At 45.4% G+C, this 19,881-nt stretch overlaps 1 pseudogene; it reads left to right on the plus strand.

The window, feature by feature from the left end:
- Positions 1–5,508: 5,508 nt before the first annotated feature.
- LOC128501032 (uncharacterized) lies at positions 5,509–5,688 on the plus strand (annotated as a pseudogene).
- Positions 5,689–19,881: the final 14,193 nt, after the last annotated feature.

The raw sequence follows: 19,881 nt of genomic DNA on the forward strand, positions 1-19,881 counted from the left end.
TGGGGGGCAGGTTGGCAAATAAGAAAAATAAAAACAAGAAATACATTTTTCTCAATTATACTTTTTATTAAATATGAAAAAATAGTTTCCTTATCAATTAATATTTACTAGTAAAACTTTTTTTTGGTATTAAAACCTAGTTTGAGAAATGCCACTCTGAGATAAAAGTGATGTGTGTGCAGAGTACGACACATGTTAATTTAAATGTTCATTAAATGATTTTAAATAAACAAAAAATGTGCATATTGTGTTTTTTTTGCATCCGATTAATCAAAAAAATAAGTGGCCAACTAATCGATTAGGAAAATAATCGTTAGTGTCAGCCCTAGTGGCAAGTCCTATGCTTCCAATTTGGGTGTTGGGCAGATCCTGTGGATACAATCAGGGTGCCAGGGCTGACATGATACCTCACAAGGAGGTTCTAGCTGGGGGCATCACATAAATCAATATTAAAGGGGCGCTAGGTGGTGGGATAATTATGCAATATGGGGCTAGCTGGGGGCAATACACAAGGGTGTGGGGGCACATATAACTTTTACATATTACTGACCAGCCTAGATAAAAATGCAGCCCTGCAGTATGGTGGATTTATACCAACTAGTCAGATATACATCCCCCATACTGCAGGGCAGCATTTTATCTGTGTTGGCAGCATCCATACACAAGGGGGGTAGCTGGGGTCATTACATAAATCAATACTAAGGCGAGGGGCATGCTGGTGGCGATACATAAGGGGTAAAAACACAAAAGGGGGGTGAATGACAAAGCATTTGTATTCAATTCCAACTGTTCGTAACAATGTCCGGTTTTCTCACTAAAAAATATATCTTGTTTATTTGAGATGGGAATTGGGAAATATAACCAAAGTGCTTAGCAAACTTTACATGAAACTTAAGTGTTTTATGGAGTCATAGAATGAAATAATATCAAAATACTTCACTGGCATTGTCATTTTAATGTTTTCAAGTTACTTAAATTAATATTTGGGTGTTCTTAAGCAGTGTCAGTCTGTAACAGTTTGTTTCTGAATTATGGAAAAGCAACACCTGGTGGTATGATATTTATATAAATGCTGAAGAAACTGCATTTTTTCTGGTTACTGTGTGGATCAATTATTGGATTTGGAATCGCAGTTTCTGCCACATGCTTTTGCCACTTTTATGGTTGTTTGTCTGATATGTGTATGATAATATTTCATTTGTATGGCAAATTATTGGGGGAATTTTTTTTTAATCGGTAATGGATGTACCGTTTTTTTTATTTTCAAAATCAGGTCACTCTGTTCTTATGTGCTCACCTACATATTGTTCCTAGAGTCGTCACTGGAGATGGAGTCAACAAATGAAGTTGAAAAAAAGATTAAAACAGGTTTATACAATTCAAAACCAAAGCAAGGCAAATCTGACATTTGGACACATTTCTCCATTGTTACTGACAAAAATGGAAAAGAATTGGACTTTGTATGTTGCAACAAATGTGCAAAAGTATTAACATACAACGGGCACAAATCTGGTACCTCTGGGTTGAGGCGACATAGCTGCACCCTTCAATAACAAAGCACTTCTTCCTGCATATATTAAACCAGATACTACGGAGAAATGTGTTGCACTTTGCTGTAGAGACATTCGGCCAAATGACTTTGTTGCCGGGAAAGGCTTTGTTGACATAGTTCAACACTTTGTTAATGTAGCTGCTAAATATGGCAGATTTGATGTAAAATGCTCTGCCTCACCCAACCACTGTATCCAGACATGTCGAGGGTAGAGTACAGGCACTGCAGGCATCTGTGGCAATGGAGATGAAGCCCATCTTTGAAACGTATGGTTGTGCCATTACAACAGATATATGGACTGAGGATTACCATAAAACATCATTCATATCCTGCACCGTTCATTACACCAACAATGACTTTAGCCTCGTTTCAAGAGTTCTGTTTGCAGCTCCCTTTGAAGGTGGTGTGTCCAAAACAGGAGAGAAGATCAGGAACCTACTGTTCCAGGAACTCCATGCTTTTGGAATAGACACGTCGCTTGTTGGCCGTGTTGTGTTTGTCACTGGCCGTGGAGCCAACATTGTTGCTGCCTTGCATGGATACACCAGGCTGAACTGCAATGCACACATCCTGAACGTCACCCTGTCCAGTGCATTTGCCCCAGACGTGTTGGCCAAGACATCTGAACTGTCTAAACTGTTGACCAAGGCAAAAAAAATGGTCAAATATTTCAAACATTCAGGTCTGCAGAACACCTTGAAAAAATCCCTCAAGCAATCCATTGAGACCAGATGGAATTCGAATTATGATATGCTGGATTCCATACTGCAACAGCAACATTACTGGTAACCAATAACCAGTACGAAAGAATTGCGCAGATCAATGTGAACACTTTGAAAACAGTTGTTTAATTCCTCAAGTTATTCAAGGATGCTACTAATGACCCCGAGTCTGACAACTCCACTCCCAGCGCATCACTTGTGCTGCCGTGGTCCGTCAGACTGATTGAACACTGCCAAGCAGCATCCCTCGATCCCTTGCTCTCTGAAGTCGCCGGCGTGTGTGCCTCACGTCTGGAAGAACTGATGGGCACTTGTGACACCCTAGCAAATCCCGTCCACATGATGTACAGGATTGCAACGCTCCTGACTCCTAAAATGCGATTGCTACGAATGCTGTGTCCAGATGCAAGAGACGACGTGGTCAAAGGTATGTAGGCTTTAAATAGGCTATATAGTTTTGAATATTAGGTTATTTGTAGCCTTGTTCTAAAGTTAACTGTTTATATTTGTGAAAAAGTCTATAGTATAGCCTATGATAAAAAAAATGGACCTAACTAACTTTATTTACAAATTTTGAAAATAAATTTATGATAAGATAAAACAAAAGAGAGACTCATTAAAACCAATTTTAATAAAATTAATTTTTAAGAGTTTTAATTAAAATAATCCAATCCAACAAAGGTGCAAAGGAAATTATCCAGAAGATGGGATTTGACCTACTGGCCACAGCACAGAGCGAGCAACCACCAGCTAAAAAGAAAAGCTCTGATCGATTCACAGACTGGGAAGACCAGTTCAGCACCAAGCCTGTTGATGCTGAAATAGCTGAATATCTCAGCACCCGACTCTCGGACAAGCCAGACCCAGACAGTGTCCTTGAATGGTGGAATTTAAACAAGGAGCGATATCCTGCCCTCTCAAAACTTGCACGTTTTATTTTGAGTATTCCTGCATCTAGTGCCCCTTCAGAGAGGGCATTTAGTGTGTGTGGGTGCATTTTGGAAGAGAGACGCACAAGCCTGGGACCGCAGGCAGTCAGTAACATTCTCTTCCTCCACACCAATCTTAAGTAGGCCAAAGGATTCATTAGTTTCATTCCTTTGTTATGTTTGTTCCATTTATTATTTATACCATATATTGCATTTCTGAGGCCTTAATTTGAGTAATGTAATTATTGTGCCTCCTTAGTCAATATTTATTTTTCCCTATTACTGGTATTTATCAGATAAGTGTCTGATTACCACATTATTTAAGATTTTGTACACACCCCCAATTATAGGTGGAAGTTATTGCGCATATTTTGAATATGTTTTTGCATGCTCTGCTGCAAACTAACATGTTGTGATGTTTTGTAGCCTAGCAAAAGTTTTATTAAGCTAATAAAAAATATGTGTGTGGTGCTTTACTTTAGCTTGACACGAACGCGTTTATTCTATGGCCCGTTTAATGGAATGTTTTATGTGTGTTATTCTGAACGTTTAGCATAGCCCTCACATTTGTGTAAATTCTACACTATCTCTAAAAGCTGTGACAGAATGTTTGCGGGAGCGGGCGGGATTGGACACATATGTTGCGGGAGCAGGTGGGAGTGGACAAAAAATTAGCGGGAGCGGGCTCTAGTCTACAGCTTCAGGGCAAAACCTTACATTTCTACCCGGAACCTTAAGTGCAGGATTGATCCTGTTCTGGTTTGAAGGGTGAAGATGCCCCCTGTAGAAATACCGCCTGCCACTAAAACAGTAAAGATGAAGCAATACAAAATACCGGGGGGCACAAAGAAATAGGGGAAGCAATACAGGATTTACTGGAGGCAGGGGTGTTAAAGCCCACTACCACAGCCTGGAACAATCCGGTCTGGCCTGTAAATAAAGCAGACGGCTCATGGAGAATGACCGTAGACTATAGGGAAATCAATAAGCACACACCTCCACTGACTGCAGCAGTGCTGGACATTGTAACGTTAGTTGAAAATATTCAAAAACATGAAGGGGTTTGGTACATTGTAATTGACTTAGCTAATGCTTTCTTTACCATCCTCTAAGTCATCAGCAATGAGGAGATGTAGAAGCTGTATACTAAGAGGGGACTCCTATACAGTCTTCTGTACATCTGTGTACAAACAATCAGCTGAGGGTTCCCAACCTAAACACAGACAATGGCACGCTACCCCTTCCGCCAGATACCAACAATCGTCCAAACGACCGCGGGTTGGATAGGGGAGTTCCACCTTAAGTTTTTGCTTAATCCTGAACAGGGAGGGCATTAACTCGCCACTCCCATTATCCTTCAAACTTCTCCAGGGAACTCCTCCGTCACAGCCAATGAGCTTGGATCCCTACTAGCTCTTTGCCCCGCCACACAGCAAACGCCCTCTCCAATCCTGCCCCAACCTCCAGACACCACAAATCCATACCAACCGCATTCAAATGAACCCCATCCCGGGCAAACAAACCAGCCGGGTCAGAATCAGTGTTAGAATGCATCACCACCAGGCCACCACGCTGTGACACAAATTGAGAAACAGCCCGATTAACCCTCCGACGGGCCCTATTGATACCCACAACTCTCGCTCCGATCACACCAATAGTATCCTGGAAAACGATCCCACAAATGCAAAAAAATCACATTTTATGTCCTTAATAAGTTTCCTGGCTGGCCTGGTACAAAGGTCGTTACTACCAGCAGGAAGAACCAAAATGTGCGGGGGACCGCGCCGCACCTGAAAGTCCACCTCAGAACACACACCTTCCCACCGTAAGCTCCGAAAACCAAGCCATCTGACCTGTACCAGGTCCGGATCCAGGTCCATAAGAATGACCCAGAATCCAAACCAGGCATCCCGATAAACCTAAAACTAAAACCCAGGACAAACAGGAAAAGAAAATGAACTAACAAGTCACACAAGGTGTGAACGCACATAACTCTAAAAAAAAATTCCCAGACTCCCATCTCCCAATCCGTCTGATAACATCTTCACCCAGACCCCACCTAGCTGCCTGGGTGGCCGCGCCAATCCTAAAAGAATGGGTCCCAAACTCCCAAGGGCTCAAGGCACACGCCAACAAGAATTTGCGGAAAACCGCCAAAAACTGAAAGCGAGACAGAGAACTCCCAGTCACATGCACCAGCAAGGGGACCACCCCCAGGCGGCCGAACAGACAAAAAGGAACGCAAACCAACGGACCTGGCAAAGGTCGGACCCCTCCAACTCAAACAAACAGACGCGAAATCCCCATCGCTTCTCGGCCTTTTGGCTAAGATCAAGTGTAGTCTCTCTTGTGGTGGGGAGGGATGACACTGATCCTCTGGCCTTAGGGTTCGGGAAAGCTATGGAACCCGAGGTGAAATTGCCCTGGCAGAAATGCCGGAGTCACCGTGTGTGGTATTGCACGCCACTGCACACGGTGAGCGCACGTTTCCACTGGCGGCATTCCAGCACTACTCGCCCCCATGTACCATCAGGTCTTGGGGATGAGAATTATTTTTGAATCCGGCAGGCCAGAAATGGCTTGTCCTTAAATTATTTTTCCTTAATTTATTTAATTCACTTCGTTTTTGCACGAGTGCCTATTAATTTACTCCCCTTTTGATTCACGGCATTGAAATTCACGGCTTGGCCCCCACTACTCTACGGCACACGTTTTTTGTAACCACGTTTTGGACACTGTTTTTCTTTTTAGGAGGCAGTGAAGTCTGGACTTTGCTGGAGGAGGATTGGAGCCTTCTGGCCCTTTCCTCTCTTCAAGAAGGCCAGCAAGGAGTCTCACTCTTCGGGGTGAGACTCAAGATCCGACCCTCCCATGGGGGGGGTTGGAATTTGTCCGAGTTCTCCGTGAGGGAACTCGGTATCGTAGTCTGGCTTCTGCTGCCTTGTGCACAGAATGCGCCACCAAAGGAGCACGCACCTCGGGCTTCCAAAAAAAAAAAAAAAAAACAGACGCGAAATCCCCGTCCAATCCCCGTCCTAACTGATCAGTCTTAGAACGACAAACCAAAAGAGAAACAGACCGATCCCTCAGTAAAACATCAGTGAACAGCAACCCCCAACAGTAGTGGTGCTCGGACTAACCAGCTCACCAATGCGAAAAGCACCAAAAAAGGCCAAAACAAGACTCAAACAAAAAAGACATACCTCAAACTCAGAAAAACAAACCCCGGGCAAATAAGCACACAAACGCCCCACCCGTCTACAACCCCGCCGATAGCCCTTCATAGCTTGGGAAACCAAGAACTCCTTAGTCAAATCCACATCCCCATGCATCTTGAAATAAAAGGCCAGAGCAGCCAGGCGTTTAGTAACGCTCGCCACAGAAACCCCACAAGAAAATTCCGTGCCCACCACGAACAGCAAAACGGACAGTCTGCCCTCACGTGAAGCAGGACCACCAACCTCCCGCAAGGACGCCTTCCACTCCTGCCAGTACTTGATGTAAGCCGACAAGGTTGACGGAGCCAGCAACCGAGCTACCTGACTTAAGACCCATCCTCCACCGTGCTCCGAATCCAGGCCGGAACCTCCATCCCCACCGGATCCGCATCTGGCGCCAAATCTCGAAAACGGTTCCAAAGCTGTCGAGACAAAGCATCAGCGACACCATTACAAACACCAGCAACATGCACAGCCTTGACCCATAAATTCAATTGCAGACACCGTAAAACCAAATGGTGCAACAACCGAATAACCGAAGGAGAGGAAGAGGACAGATTATTAACTGCAAGAACCACACTCAAATTGCGAAATCTGTCTCCCCAAACCTAGACACCCACTACAATAGGGAACAACTCCAACAACGTCAAATTCCTAGTGAAGCCCAACCGGCCATGTACCACCAAACCTAGCCCCACGAAAGAAGCCACCAAAGCCCACAGAGGCTGAAGCATCAGTCCACAAAGACAAGTCATCATTAAAGACAGCATCCGCCATCCAATAAGACCTACCATTGTAATGAGAGAGAAACATATCCCAAATCCTGAGATCCTCCTTAAGCTCCCGCGTCAATCTGATTTAATGATGGGGTGACCGCACCCCCCCGGTCGCCATAAACAACCACCTGCAAAACACTGCCCACGGGCATAATCCGACAAGCAAAATTTAGTTTGCCCAAAAGAGACTGCAACTGCACCAACGTTATCTTAGTGGCAGAATGCACCAGGGATACCTGAGCCCGCAATCACAACCTTATCCAAATGAATTCTGCATAAAAGCAGCTCGGCATCAATCTCAATCCCCACGGACCCTAAGTCTTGTTCTCGGCTAGCGACACACCAAACCGCTTCATAACAAAACGTAGCTTTTCCAACAACACCAAACAAACTGACGTATCCATTGGACCCACACATAAAAAAATCATCCAAATAGTGAACCAGCGAATGGACACCCGCAATACACTTGATCACCCACTCCAGGAAACAACTAAACGTCTCAAAATGCGCACAAGAAATCACGCAAACCATGGGCAAGCAACGGTCTGCATAAAAGGAACCCGCCCAATGGCAACCGAAAAAAATGCAGAGGCAAAAGCCGAAAGGCAGATTCCACATCAGCCTTAGCCATCAAGGCACCCGGCCCAGCCTCCTGAACCAAACGTATGGCAGCATCGAAAGAAGTGTACAAAACCCTACATAGCTCCCTGTCAATGCTGTCATTCACTGACCACACCCAGCGGCGAAACCATCAAATCAGCTAACGGCAATTCAGAAAAGGGGCCCGCTATTCGCCCCAACTCAACCTCCTTAATAATCTTATCTGTGACAACCTGAGGATGCAAAAGTGCCGACTTCAAATTCTTAGCAACAAAACCTTTAGAATCACCAGAAAAACGGATTTTAAAACCAAATGAAAAACCTTGCTCGAGCAAAACAGCCGCCTCCCTATAAGGGTATTCACGAAGCCAAGGAAGCATCGCGCACCCGATCACTGAGGACACCCCCTTTACCAGCAGATCCCGGCTTGGGCTGCTTTTCCTTCTTATAGCACTTTGAGTAAGGGTGGCTGCTGCTACATCCGGTACATTTGTGCCGGAGTTTGCACGCATTATCCCACAAGCATTGCCCTTCATTAAACTGCCAGCAGATGCCTTTCTTGGCAGCAATAGCCCCTGACGTGGAGGCGTCACTCCGAAAGGGCTGGGAACCAGACCTAGAGGGAGTCATAACTTTCAACCACAAAGCTATCTCCTTCTGATCCCAGCGCAAAGACGGACGAACAGCCTTCCGCTGCTGAAATTGCTTGTCATAGCGTAACCAACCAACACCCCCATATGTCCTGTAAGCCTCACCAATGCTATCCTGATAACAAAACAAAGCCGAGCTATTTTCCAGTGCCTTCTCACCAATTATGCTAGACAAAATTGCAAAAGCCTGCAACCAATTACTAAAAGTAGGCGGGATAAGCCGGTGTCTACGCTTTTCCTCCTTCTCAATCTTCTTGGCATCCTCACCCTTCAACGGTTTATCCAAATTAAAACGCTCTAAAAGAAGCAAGGAAAAAATCTCAACCTATTCACCTTTCCAGATCTTTTCCCTCACGTCACTCTTCAGATGGGCCCCCAGCGGCCCTTCATAACAGACATACACCTCACCCTTGGCAAAATCCGACAAATACTCAATCTCAGAATCCTTAACCACCGACTCAACGGGAACCACAGGATGAGAGGAAGCAGCCAGAGCCGGCTGCTCACCACGAGCAGCTGGGGGAGGGGGGATTCCCCGACATCAGACTCATCAAGAGTGCTCCATGAAGCTGCCACGGACATCACACTGGCAGCAGGAGATGGGGAGTGGGCAGACCGAGACCCAGAATACGAACCTCGGGCCCGTGCGGGGCCACTGCGCTCCTGTGAAGCCAGCTGTTTTCGTGACCGAGCAACATCCCGGGACCGGCGTGCAGGCTGGGATCTGGGGACGACGTCTGCATCAGGGTTGAGGCGCACAGGAGGCTGACGAGCTCTGGAACTGGTCCGCCCACGCTCCACAGGAACCACCGAAGGTGCAGCAGCAGGAGGAACGAGGTCAGCAAAGCGGTCACAGAGCCACTCCATCCCACGGGTCCTCGCCTCTTCCCTGATGGCTGACAGCAGCTCCTCCATGAAGACCTGCAAGGTAAACAGAAATACAAACACACACACACAGAGGGAGACAACAACTGCAAACTGCTCCTGTGGTGTTTAGTAATTGCCCCCTGCACGTGTGCTTAGAGGGGCTTTATAGCCCCTTCCCCCTACAGTCACGTTCCTTGTGACTTCCTCCCTCGTTCCCTGTGCATTCTATCCTCGTGCTGACCCTTGCTGGGTTAACCCTTTCCTGCTCTAATACCATGTGCACCATCCTGTAGTGCTGAGGGTCATGTTTCCCTTACGCCTCCAGGGTTTCTTTACATTGACAACATACTGATTCAAGGGGCGACAGAAGGTGAGGTCCAAGAGTACCTAGACAAGATAGTGCCCTTCCTAAGGAGCAAGTGATGTAAGATCAACCCAAAAAAAAAATCAGGGCCCCTCCCAAACAGGAAAGTTGTAAGGGATACAATGGAGCAAGGAACATAGGGAAATACTGCCCAAAGCCAAACAGAAGGTCCTTGAGTTCACAACACCACACACCAAGAAGGAGGTGCAAGCCTTCATAGGGCTGTTTGGTTTCTGGCAAAAACACATACCACACTTAGGGCAGATATTGTCCCCACTCTTTTGTAGAGCTTGCGAAAGAAAAAATGTCTTTACATGGGGGAGGAACAACAGCTAGCCTTTGACAATGCTAAACAAGCCATACAACATGCTTTAGATCTATGGCCATTGGAGAGATGGAGAGGTAGATGGAGAGGTAGAACTGCATGTATGTAAATGGAAAAAAGTTAAAGGCAGAGAATGTTGGTCCTTTATTATCCGAAAAAGGAAACTTGGTTAGTGAGGACAGAGAGAAAGCTGACATCTTAAATACATTTTTCTTCTGTTTATACCAAGGAAGAACCAATGATGGCTAATTTTAATGAACCATTACAGCAAACATGGGATTGGCTGACACACGAAGAAGTGCTCAAGCAATTAAAGTTAAGGTAGACACGGCCCCTGGACCAGATGGTATACACCCAAGGGTACTTAAAGAGATAAGCCTAATTCTGGCCCAACCAGAAAGGGATTCTTTCCGTTCAGGCACAGTTCCATTAGATTGCCGCAAGGCAGATGTTGTGCCCATATTTAAAAAGGGATCAAAATCTCCACTGGGCAATTACAGGCCAGTAAGCTTAACATCGGTAGTGGGGAAATTATTTGAAGGGTTGCTAAAGCTATACATTCAAGAACATATCTTGATCCAGAATCCAATTAGTAGAAGTCAACATGGATTTGTGAAGGACAGGTCTTGTCAAGCCAACTTATTAGCATTCTATGAAGAAGAAAAAATATAGATCTGGGTGTGGCTATAGATTTATCTGGACTTTGCTATGGCATTTGATACGGTTCCACATAAAAGGTTACTTTACAAATTAACAGAAATAGACTTTGGGGCAAATGTGTGTATTTGGATCGAAAATTGGCTAAAAGATAGAATGCAGAGAGTTGTTGTGAATGGATGTTTCTCAGACTGTACAAAGGTATTAATTTGTTTATAAATGATCTCCCAAGCTCCATTCAGAGCCGTGTCACAGTTTTTGCTGATGACACAAAATAAGGCAGGGTTATTCAGACTAATCTTGATGTTTCTTCTTTGCGGGAAGATTTAGATGGAGTTGGGGACTGGGTGTGCAAGTGGCAGATGGGGCTCAACATAGATAAATGCAAACTTATGCATTATGGTGAAAATAATAAAAATGCAACCTATACTACGAACGGAATATCCTTGGGGAAAACTACCAATGAGAAGGACTTAGGAATAATGGTCAACAACAGACTTGACAACAGTGCGCAATGGCAACATGCAGCTGCAAGGGCCAATACGGTTTTGGCATGTATAAAACGAGGTATTGATGCACGGGAGGAGGATATCATCTTGCTCCTTTACAGGTCAATGGTAAGACCTCACCTTGAATATGCGGTACAATTCTGGGCACCAGTCCTTAAAAAGGACATCATGGAACTAGCAAAAGTGCAAAGGAGGGCTACAAAATTAATAAGGGGATAGGAAGATACTAGTTATGAAGAGAGACTAAAAAAAGTTACAATTGGAGAAACGGTGTCTTAGAGGGGATATGAAAACATTATATAAATATATGCAGGGCTAACATAAAGAGCTTTTCAGTCACTCTCTGAATGAGCGGAGATTTCATAGATGACAAAGGAAGGGATTCTTTACAGTAAGGACAATAAAGGTATGGAATTCACTGCCAAGGAAGGTGGTGTTATCAAATATATTAGATGCCTTCAAAAGGGGTCTGGATCTTTTTTAGAAAGACATGAGATACAGGGCTATAAATAGAATCAATATTTTAGAGCTTCTTGATCCAAGGAGAAATCCGACTGACTTTTGGAATCAAGAAGCAATTTTTCCCCTGATGGCAGAATTCAAAGTAGCTTAATTAGGGTTTTTTGCCTTCTTTTGGATCAAGAGTAGAAGGGTTAGGTAGAAAGGTTGAACTTGATGGACTTTTTCAACCTTATGTATCTACTATGTACTATGAGCTGGGCACGTAGTCAAGTTATGCCCAGAAATCCCTATAATGCAGTGGGTAATGAGTTCATCCAAAACTCATCGCATAGGACATGCACAGGAAGCAAACATTATTAAATAGAAATGGTACATTCAGGACAGGGCTAAGACAGGAGAAGGGGGGGCGGCTGCCCTCCATGAAAAAGTAGCCCAGGCGCCAACTGAAGATAGCCCTAGCAATAGCCAACTCCTCAAAGCAATAGAATCCCACGTATGTTAGGGGGTGGAATACGATAACTTAGCTTATGATGCCAAAAGCCATGCATGGTTCACTGATGGATCCTCAAAATATGTAGGGTCGGAAAGGTATTGGAAAGTTACTAACAACAACAGACATGAATTTTAGTGGGTGCTAATAAGGGCAGTAATTTGAAATGGCTTCTAAATATAACCACATAGTGAATATTTAGGTAAATAACGTTTTTATTGACACATATGGGCAGAGGCGTATCTACTGAAAATAGCGCCTATGGCAAGCACTGAAATTGCGCCCCTGTCCAAATATCTAAAACCCATTAGCAAGCTACTATCCTATCTATAGAATGCCTGTTCAGCAAATCCTTCATTCTATATTTAAGGTCAAGGAAACCTTGAAGCTTATTATTGAAACCTATTAATATATCTTAATAATCATTTATTTATGAACAATGATTACATATCTTTGACTATTGCCTATACCAATAATTATATATGGTCCATTTCTTAATTGAGGTTAGAAAATGTATTAGAATCTTTTACAAACAACTCAAAAGCATCCGTAATATCTGCCTTCGACAACCATGAGCTTTACCCCTATTGACCATGGCCTGAATACTGTACCCACGCAGGCGTATTTAAAGGAAAACTCATCAGCCAGAATGAGGGAATTGATGCTGGGGCTCGTAGGGGGAATAAGGGGCAGACAAATCACAATCAGCCTCTTTGATTTGAGAATTTGCTTACAGTGATAGCAATTAGGCTAACCTTCCAGGTTGGAAAAAACAGGGAATCAAAGGGCCCATAATAAAACCCTGTTGCCCACTCTTGTAACAAGAGAAGATCTTCCACATCTGGGTCTACTTAAGGCCGAAATGAGGTTTGTACATATGGAAGCTTCTTGAGGTACAGCCACAATACCTGTATAGGAACCACATGATAAACCCTTAAAAACCATTGAAAAACAGCAACTTCTCTTAAAACCGGATTCCACACTAATAGGAGATAGACATTGCTTGGGAAATAATGCCCCGGGGCGCATAGTTTTTGGCGGGCCCAATGGCATCAGTGCATATATACAGTAGCCTGCATAGACTAAAAAGACAACTAGAGGGCATGCAGGGCATGCAGGAGAGGAAGGGGGGCGGGCCTGCCGGTGCTGGCTAACCTCTCGTGAATGTAGGAGACCGATGCCACTAGTGAGTTGAGCATGTCCCTCATTGCGCCCAGCCCACAGAACTAGATTGTGGAGGGCTGGATCTATGAGGAGGAGACAGGGGACTAGCAAACAGTAGGCGGAAAAAATTCCGCTATGCTGGCCGAGAATGCAATGTCTCTCCTTGATAATACAGCCGTCGATCGGAATAGTCTGAGCATGGAGGGAATGTGAGGTGGCAAAGTCTGACCCAGGAGCGGGTGAACGAGGAATGGAGGACCTACCCTCATGTTCAGAGAGGAATGACATATCTATGCAAAGGAACATGGACAGATACCCCGGACCTAAATCTGAACTAACTGAATATCTAATCAAGCTCTGCAATGGAGCGGGATGAAATGTAAAGGGGAGGCCTAATTAAATAATAGTGAGGCACGAATTACTAGCTCGAGGGGTGTAACCTCCAAACGAGGAGGGGAGATTGCCTCGGGGGGGGGCAACTGCCTAGTTCAAGGAGGCCGACTACCTATGCGGTAACGTAACGAGGTCTCTGTAATAGAGAATATTGCCTCCTATGTGACTCACTAAACCTGACACCTGACAAGGTTAACAACCCCAGGGAACATCTGTTTCTTCCAATTTTGGAAGAGGGGCCTGGTTGTAATGACAGGAACCGACCTGCTGGCAATCTAATTATAGGAATGGGAAAACAGACAGTGAGATAAAACCGAGTACCTCAATTAGCAACAAGAGGAAAAAACAGTACCTGAGGCGGCGGTCCCCTCGATGACTGCATAAAAGGCGACTAGGTAGAGAAAACCTAAAGCTGTAACGTAGCTGTGGGAGGGAGAGGCGTTAGTTAAATAACCATTGCCCCTCCCACAACTACAGGCTAATATACATTAGCCTTAACATGTATCACTACACTATGCATCAATGATGTTGTATAATTTTTTGTATTGTCCTTGGAGTTGGTAACTGTGGTACAAGACTGCCAGGGAGCTTGCAAGATAATTCCATATGGCTATTGCATCAGCAAACTGTCAAAAAATTAAATGCCACACAATACTAGGCGTGTTCACATATTCCTACTAATCATAAGGGGGTCTCCCTAGTGGGAATCCCAATTACAATCCAAGAATTAATGATGATAGATCTCCATTACAATCTGACTGTTAATATCACTCACGACATATATACAGCATTATCCGATTCCCATCTATTTATAAGTGGCCTACATGGAACGCCCCCAGCTGTGTCTTGCTCCACAATATGGCAACAAACAAATACCCTATCGTCAATGAAAAATAGATATACCATGGCTCAATGCAGGGACCACTGATTGTACAAATGCATACATGATATCAATAAATAACAAAACAGCTGTGTATAGCATATACCAAGCAGACTGTAAGACAGGAAGCGCTTGGGGATGCAGCCACTTAGAAATCTTTAACAAGTATGGAAAGTGTGCCATGCAAATAAACACGTGGTCTTTTGTTGAAACTGTTTTACACAAAAATGTCACAATATTAAAACAAAATTAGTTGTGGTTTAAGAAATGGGTAGCTACCCATAGCCGTACTAAGCCACAGATAATAAAGTCAGGATTATATTTTATTTGTGGGAACAAAGCATATTCCTGGCTGCCCATGGGGACGTTGCACCATAGGACAAGTAGTCCCAACAGTAAGGGTACAACAGTTTAATGATACTGAATATCATAAGTCCCGCTTGAAATGAGAATTTTTTCCACAAGTGACAAGGCATGGATGTGGTTCCCTTCCTGGACAGGATGGGGGTATAACGTTAGCAAATAAGTTAAATGAATATACTGAAATAATGGATGGAGTGCTAACCCCTTCAGTCCCAGGGGTTTTTGGTACCTCAAGTTCCGGAGCAATTTTGCAAATTTCTCCTTTCCTGCGAATAGTGTACCCATGTAAACTATATATTGTTTTTTTCAAGGAGAGATAGAGCTTTTTTTTGATACCATAGTTAGATGATTAGCTGAGAATTTAGGATGAGAAATTTAGTAAAAACTAGCGAAAATTAGAAACAAATTATATATTTTTCCTCTGAATCCTCACAAAATTAGGTAAAGTGATATCCGATTTCAGAAATACCTAATTTATATAGACTTTCCCAGCACTTTTAGGGAACATACTAGGTGTCCATTATTGTAGAATTTTTATGCTTATGGTTTTACGGGTTTGTGAACAGGGGCAGGAGGGTTATACTTTTTAGATGTTGTGTTAGGGCAATGGGATGTAAGGGTTTTTTTCTTTTTTTTATTATCTTTTTTATTTATTTTTTAAAAATGTTATTTTATTTTTTTGTCTTTTTAATTTTTTTTATTTTTTTTAATACACTGTGCAGTGTTATTAATGACATCACTTAGCTCACTTTATTGTTTTTTAAATTATCATTTATTGTATTATTTTTAGTGATTTTTTTTTTAACTCACAAAAAAAAAATATTTTCTTCATTTCGTTTTTCAGCATGGGAGAATCATTTGAATGATTTGATCCTCCCTGCGATCCCTCTGCACTGATCACACTGTGATGCTGGCTTCTGCTGTCAGGGGGGAGTCCAGGCTGTGTCCCTGCTGCTGCAAGAAGGCCAGGATGTACTGGTACGTCCATAGGGGATTCTTGAGATGTGTTTTTTTGGACATACCGGTACGTCCATAGGGGACTGAAGGGGTTAATAACACCCTTACCTCTCTGGGATTAATAAATGAGGAAAGTCAAATTCATAAAATGCTCCTGCAAAATCGTATGGGCATTGATTATTTGCTGGCCATACAAGGAGGCACTTAAAAGTAATAGGAGAAGAAGAGTGCTGTACCTGAATAGGTAACAATCATGATTCTATTGAAAAACCTATTGACAATATAAGAGAGCTTCAAAACAGAGTGCATATTGCATAATATCTCTCATGAGTACTGGAATCCTTTCAGTTGGTTAGGATCCGTGGGATCCTGGCTGAATGATTTGATGTCCAGTTTCATGAAGCCAATAGTAGTGATAATAATATTCATACTACTGTGTGTGATAGGATATAATCTAATAGTATGCTTAGTTTCTTCTAGAACTAGGTGTGGCGGAAGTGGGGCCCAACAAAAAAACGGTCGTCCTACTCATCCATCAAGGAACAGATAAAGAAGCTCTGCAATGACTTAAAGAGAATGGATTTTGATCCCGCTATCTTCACACTTAGTGAAATATCTTAGAGTTGCAGAGCTTTTCTTCATTAGGTAGGATGTTCCCAGACACAGGAGTCAAGGGTCGTAAGTAATGCATTTTAATTATGACTCCTGGGCCCAGTCATGACAGGGTTAATTAGCTAAGTATAGGGGGCATGGCTAGCTACTGAAGAAGATGGCCGCTTAGGCTTTTTGCTCTGCAGCCCCTCTCCGTGTCCGCTATAGCGTGTTTCGATGCCCGCGATGGGTAAAACAAATAAGGCTCCTGGCACCCCTAAACCTTCGGGGAGCAGAGAGAAGTCCTCTCTCACCTCGGTCCGGTCCTATTTTCAAGGATCCCACGACCCGGACTCTGGAGACTCTTTCTCCAAGATGGCGCCGGCTCCAGTACTGACTGTCCCGAAGACGCCTGTTCTGATTCCCGGGACTACTCTACGCTGCAAGAGGCGCTACGGCTCCTGCCTACGAAGGAGGACATGTTCCAAATCATTGAAAAAGCCACCCAAGGCATTCGTGATGCGATCTCAGACCTCAAGGCCGACGTGCAGCAACTCGGGGACCGCGTGGAAGCTGTTGAATCGGACACTTCTAAACTTACCGACGCTGTGGATACCTTGTCCTCGCAGGTGTCTGCGCACTCCCAGACGCTCCGGTTCATGGCTCGAAAGATGGAGGACCTGGACAACCGGGGGCGGAGAAATAATTTAAGGATCCGCGGTGTACCGGAGGATATACTCCAGCCTGATCTCATCTCGACCTTACAGGCCATCTTTAATGACCTTCTGCAAAGGCCGGCGGACTCGCCCATTGAATTCGATAGGGCCCATAGAGCCCTCAGACCCCGCGGTGACACCCTTAGTCCTCCCAGGGACATTGTGTGCAGATTACACTACTACTCCGTGAAGGAGGACGTGCTTAAAGCTACCAGAGCGAGAGGAGACGTCCTGTGGAACGGCCACTCTGTCTCGATATACCCTGACTTGTCTCCTGCTACCCTGCAGGCCCGCCGCATGCTGAAGCCCCTCACGCTGGCTTTAAGAGAGGCATCGATCCCCTACCAATGGGGCTTTCCATTCGCCCTTATTGCCCGTAAGGGAGCTGAGACCTTTGCCCTCCGTCAAGCATCGGATGCTCCTGCCTTCCTGGAAAGCTTGGGCCTACCGCTCCTCGAGATCCCGGATTGGGAAACGACCCTCTTCGCTCCGACTCACCTTAGGGACCCTTCTAGAGACTGGTCGTCCAAGCCTCGCAGGGCCAAGCGCCCGAAGCTTCCTGCCTCCTAGGGCTGTGGTTCCCTGCTGTCCCTCGGTTCTCCGCTCCGGAGTGCCATTCAGGATCTTCACTCCTGCCTTCTCCGGTCCGTCTCCGCCGTGGTGTCCTGGACTGCCTGCCTAGTCGCCTTATCGACGGCCTGTGGGTATGTGACCTCCTTCGCTTCTCGCCTGCCTTCGGACCTCAGACTCTTTTTCGCTGCTCGGACTTCAGACTCTTTTTCGCCGCTCGGGTTTTTATTTTTTTATTTTTTATTTTTTATTTTTTTTTTGTCCGGTTTCGCCGTTTCTCTGCATCGCCTCGCGCTCCCAGCTCCCGGGATCGTCGCCTGACTTCGGTGGACTCCTGAGGTTTTGAACTGGCTCTCGTCTCGTCCTCCGCGAGGCTCCATTCGCCGTTCGCCGCTTGCGTCTCCTCCTGTCACGATCCCGGCCGGCGTGTGAGTAAAGGGTGCTCGCAGCGTCGCGCTCCCGTTCGGAGCGCATCGCCCGAGTACCCGTTACGACGGGATCTCATACGGAGCGGGTCGCCCGAGTACCCGCGACGTTACGGTCCCGTCCGGGACACGTCGCCCGGGTGCTCGTGGCGTTCCGCTCCGGTGAGAAGTACTTCACCCGAGTACCCACGAGTAGCGGGTACCCGGTACTTACCCCTCCAGGACCGATGCCGCAACGGTGTCTCTTCATACGCGGCGGTTCACATGAAAGAACCGCCGCACAATGATAGACACCCACGGCATCATACACCACGCCCCCCTTCTGAATCTAGTCTCCAATGGAGGAGACGAAACGTCCATTGGACGGCACCCCTGATGGGGGCGGAGCTTAGAAAGGCGGTTGGTTTAAAAACTGAGCACTGATACCTGTTCAGTGCTCAGTTGTTCTTACAACTTAGCTGTATGTGTACCTGTTGCCTAGACCTTCTATACCTGATACCTGGTGCCGACCTCTGCCTGCCTTGTGACCTTGTTGACCTCTCTGCTCCTGACCCGGATTGCCTGACCCTTCTATGCCTGATACCCGGTGCCGACCTCTGCTTGCCTTGTGACCTCGTTGACCTCTCTGCTCCTGACCCGGATTGCCTGACCCTTCTATGCCTGATACCCGGTGCCGACCTCTGCTTGCCTTGTGACCTCGTTGACCTCTCTGCTCCTGACCCGGATTGCCTGACCCTTCTATGCATGATACCCGGTGCCGACCTCTGCTTGTCTTGTGACCTTGTTGACCTCTCTGCTCCTGACCCGGATTGCCTGAACCTTCTCCGCCTGATACCCGGTACTGACTTTCGCTTGCATAGTGAACGCACTCCCCTGCATCCTGGTTTCCTCACCTGTACCATCGTAATACAACAACTGAGCCCTTATGGAAACCGCAGGGTTAACAGAGGCAGTAACTGCTCTTGCCCAGCAGATGGCAACGATAACTCAGTCCCTACATGACATTCAATCAGGACAAAACCAACAACAACTACAGATAGAACAAATGCAAGGCGCTATCAGTACACATGGTGCACCACCTCCCGCACCATTGGAGGCACAAGAACCACCAGCATCCCAAGGAGTACCCACGTATGAACCACAAGTACCCTTGCCGGATAGATACACTGGAGATCGCACAAAATATAAGACTTTCATAACATCATGCCAAATATTGTTCGGTCTCAAACCAAAGACGTATACCAATGATTACGTCAAGATACACACGGTTATTGCCCTGTTATCCGAGGAGCCTCAACTCTGGGCTCATCACCTACTCCGTAACAACAGCCCGGTGCTTGATACATGGACCTCCTTCCGGCAGGCCATGGATACCCTTTATGACGATCAGTTCCAAACCACTTCAGCTACAAGTGCTTTAAGGGCCCTTCGTCAAGGCAAAAGACCGGTAGAAAACTACATTGCGGAATTCCGACGAATCTCTCTAGAGACAACATGGAACGAATCGGCATTACATGACCAGTTCCGGTTGGGCTTATCTGATGCCATACGGGATGAACTTGCTCGTTCTGCTATCCCGTCCTCATTGGGCGACTTCTCTACGTTGTGCATCCAAATTGACAGGAGGTTAAGAGAGAGAAAAGCTGAACGTGTGTCGTCTCCTCCACACGCATGGTCCACTCCCAGACCCCAACATAGAAC

Source organism: Spea bombifrons, chromosome 6 (assembly GCF_027358695.1).
Source record: "Spea bombifrons isolate aSpeBom1 chromosome 6, aSpeBom1.2.pri, whole genome shotgun sequence".
NCBI lineage: Eukaryota > Metazoa > Chordata > Amphibia > Anura > Pelobatidae > Spea > Spea bombifrons.